Source organism: Oratosquilla oratoria, chromosome 7 (assembly GCF_046742065.1).
Source record: "Oratosquilla oratoria isolate Oo_2021 chromosome 7, ASM4674206v1, whole genome shotgun sequence".
NCBI lineage: Eukaryota > Metazoa > Arthropoda > Malacostraca > Stomatopoda > Squillidae > Oratosquilla > Oratosquilla oratoria.
In genome coordinates, this window is record NC_134783.1 from 5,604,933 (window position 1) to 5,609,253 (window position 4,321).

Sequence of the window (4,321 nt, forward strand, 5' to 3'; positions counted from 1 at the left end):
ACAACTACAACAATGCTGTCGTTTTTAACTCCACGTATATATATATATATATATATATATATATGTATATATATATATGTATATATATATATGTATATACTATATAATATACAATATATATATATATATATATACATATATACATAATATATATAATATATATATATATATGTGTGTATATATATACATATATATATATATATATATATATATATATATATATATATATATATATATGCTAAACAGAAATGTAGTAGCACATTTGTAAATGGCACACAGGAAACCCACAGTCGGAGAAAATAAACTTCGAATAAAGAATCCTATATTTCGGCTATCAACTGTAGCCCTCTTCAGGAAAGTACATAAGACCGAGGACAAAGGGGACTTATAAGCTACAGAAAAGAGAAGGAATGTGGACAGATGACTTCACTCAGGCCCGGGCAAACTGGGGTGGCGAAGGAGGGAGGGGGTGAGGTGAGGGGGGGGTTGTAAGCCGCGTACCAGTTTGCTAACAGCTGCGCGTGAAATGATGTCAGGAGTCCACTGTCCTTTAGAGATATTAATATTAGGGCATTCCTCATTTAATGGTGATTTGACTATTTTTCTCCTGAAACCGCAGTGGGACTTGAACACTAATCTGGCCTTACCCCAGTCGAAAGAATGATTCTTATTTTTGACATGAGGAAATACAGCCGAATTTTCTTGCCCATACCTAATTGATCTCTTATGTTCTGCCAATCTAGTGTTCAAGTCTCTCCCGGTTTGACCCAAGTAAACCAAATCACAATCTTGGCAGGGCAAACAATAAACACCAGGTGACTCAACTTTCTTCGGTTTTTGTTGAACGTTCACAATTTGCTTACGCACGGTGTTAAAATAGTGATAGGCAATAGTGAGACGCTCATGAGGAAACAACTTAGTAGAAGAACTGATGGTATTATTGAATGGAATTTTTAGAATGTCCTTAAAGGAGCGGTGAAAACTTGAGGGGACGGAAGTTTTAAAATGGTTGGCCCTAGCCTTACTGAGGGTTTGGTCCAGAAACCAAGGTGGATAAGCCAACTTCTTAAGTTGACATTTGATCCCCTCGATCTCATGGTCCACAAATTGAGGACTGCAAATCCGGAGAGCCCTCAAGAAAAGGCCAGAGGCAACACTTTTCTTGACATTGTCAGGGTGATTGCTAAAAAAGTGAAGGTAATTCCCTGAGTGGGTGGGCTTACGGTACACTGTAAAGAATAAATTATCATCAGTTCTTCTTATCAAAATGTCCAAGAAAGGGATTTTGTGTCCTTCTTCCCATTCAACTTTGAATTTCAGATTCGGGTTCAATTGGTTCAATTTATCATGGAACACTTCAAATGGGCCCCAACTGTCATCCCACGCCGAAAAGATATCGCCTACGTACCTGAGCCAAATAATTTCGGGCGGTTTGATGCTGGGCAAAAGGGTACACTCAAAATACTCCATGTATAAATTGGCCAAAACAGGAGACAAATTGGAACCCATACTGCAACCGAATTTTTGACGGAAGAATTGGTCTTGAAAGGAAAAGGCATTTAAAAAAACACAAAGGCGAACTAAAGAAAGAATTTTGTTGACAGGGAGGGGAAAAATGTCTTGAAACTGGGGTAAGGCCAGATTAGTGTTCAAGTCCCACTGCGGTTTCAGGAGAAAAATAGTCGAATCAGCATTAATTGAGGAACGCCCTAATACTGATATCTCTAAAGGACAGTGGACTCCTAACATCATTTCACGCGCAGCTGTTAGCAAACTGGTACGGGGCTTACAACCCCCCCTCACTTCACCCCCTCCCTCCTCCGCCACCCCAGTTTGCCCCGCGCCTGAGTGAAGTCATCTGTCCACATTCCTTCTCTTTTCTGTAGCTTATAAGTCCCCTTTGTCCTCTGTCTTATGTACTTTCCTGAAGAGGGCTATAGTTGATAGCCGAAATATAGGATTCTTCTTTATTCGAAGTTTATTTTCTCCGACTGTGGGTTTCCTGTGTGTCATATATATATATATATATATATATATATATATATATATATATATATATATATATATATATATACACATATATATATATATATATATATATATATATACATATATACATAATATATATAATAATATATGTATATATATATATATATATGTATATATATATATGTATATATATATATATATATATATATATATATATATAGGCATATATATAGGCATATATATATATATGGGGGGGCAGGAGATTATTTCTTATGCATACCTCATTGAAAGTGATGGCTAGTCGTGCGCTTCTTATTTTCTAAAGAGTATTTTCCACTTGCCTTACTATGGACTTGTTCTCCTTTGAAAGGAGACTTATGAATACACTGAAGGTGGTCATTATATCTAGTTCGTGATTTTGTATGCTTGGGAGACCAGCCGGCAATGGGTTGTAACGAAATGTCGCGTGCTTGGTTTTGTGGCGTTTTGTCCCATAATTGGGTTTACACTGTTTTGTCCCGTGCTTGTGTTTGTGACTGTCCTCTACTTGTATGTTTTAATTTGGGATCAACTCTTTGATATATAATGCATCTAAGATTGGGAGGTGTTTATCGTCTGTACATATATCCAAAATCTCTGTATTTTTTTTTTTTTTCTAGCATGTTTCTTGTCAGCGCTATACTATATTCAGCTCTTAGGTGTTTTTTAGGGGATCCTTATGTAAGGTGGTATGAAAGGCGTTGGAATAACCTCATTGTCGTGATAGGTGGAGGGGAGGGCTTCGCAGCTCCCTTGGGTACATTTCAACCTGTAGATGACATGTGACTTTTGATGTTCCTTTCTCTCTTGGTGTGGGTAGTTCTTAAGTAGGATTTTTTTTTTTTTTTTTTATAAATCACTAAGTTTAGTATTTTTTCAGGGTTGATTAGTTTGATTTTTTATGCATTCTTCTTCCTTGTAAGCTGATGTAAATGTGGGTTTATAGTATATATTAATTATTCCTCGTTATGGTTATTGTCATTACCTTTGCAATAACCATAACAAGGAGAAAATCACCGGGTATTGCTGGAATGACTTTGCATCAAACCAGCGTCTGTTCCGTGAGATTCAGTCAAGGCATGCTACCAACATAATTCGTAAATGTTAGCTATAGCTATATGGGTGTGTATTGTATCTCCATAATGTTGATCCCACTCAAAAGATGATCTCCTCAGGAGAAAACCCTGTGAAGGCAACGAAGGGGACGCCCACAGAGCTCATATCTGGGACAAGTCGACTGAACCTACTCAGAGCTGTTTAGAATGAGAAGGATGGCGTCATGGGGAGCTTGTTCAGAGGAATCATGGCGTCGGCATAATAGTGAAGTGGTTCGCCCCCCGACCTATGCTCCCTATTAATGATGAAGGAACGAGTTAGTCGAAATGGGTTGTAAACCCTTTCAGAGTGAAAAGTTTTCCTTCCCCTGAATAAAAACATCTGGCAATGGCACTCACAATCACTTAGTAGCCTAAGATAAATCTAATTAATTATACGAGTTTCTGAATATACTGATATTGGATGCATCAAAAAACAGTACTTTGGTATAAACGAGAATAACTTGTAATGTCATTCCTAACAAACATTCACAGTATTAGTTTTCTTTTATCAATACAGTGCTCTATGTTTTATAGGGGAGACTATTATATTTTACTCCCGTCTTCTCTTTGTTGTTCACTTCAGGACTTCAGGTGACTTGGCCATCAAGGTTGAGGTCCGAGCGGGTATCAGACCCGCAAACCATAAAAAAACAACAACAACGAAGCCTTGTGATTGACTGTGATTTACGGATGTGCCTATACTTGCTGTCGTAGGTTGTCTTATATTTCATATATCAGTCTAATTAATCACGTTTATTTATGATTTGGTTAAGTTGTGTACAGATGATAGAAGTATTGACCGTTGTTTTGTAGTCCAGGATTTGGTGTAGTGTCATTGTTGCTTGAGGACGATAGATGGCAGATGAAACGCAGTTGTTGCAGGGTGTACATCGGACATCATATTTCTGGGGGACCACATGAAATAAAAAGTGTATTACATACGAAGTAATTAAATAATATACATTTTTCTATCAATAGACATGAAGAAGGCAGGAGTAAATTAAAGGTCAGTCAAAAGATCCAGCACCATAATAATAATAAATCAAGAAATGAATAAGAAATATAATTATAGTTGAGAGCCATTACACAAATTCCAGGTTTATCAACGTGGAATCCGCGATCCCTATGGTTACAAAAGGTACGCGAGTGTGTTATATGTGTGTATATATATATATATATATATATATATATATATA

The 4,321-nt window shown here is 36.9% G+C and overlaps 1 long non-coding RNA gene across 1 annotated transcript in view; it reads right to left on the reverse strand.

Moving 5' to 3' along the window:
* Positions 1 to 3,863: 3,863 nt before the first annotated feature.
* The window catches only part of LOC143026892 (uncharacterized), a 15,056-nt gene continuing 14,598 nt past the window's right edge, over positions 3,864 to 4,321 (reverse strand). Inside the window, exon 2 of the long non-coding RNA XR_012966538.1 lies at positions 3,864 to 4,030. This is a non-coding gene — a long non-coding RNA (uncharacterized LOC143026892). The remainder of the gene's footprint in view (positions 4,031 to 4,321) is intronic.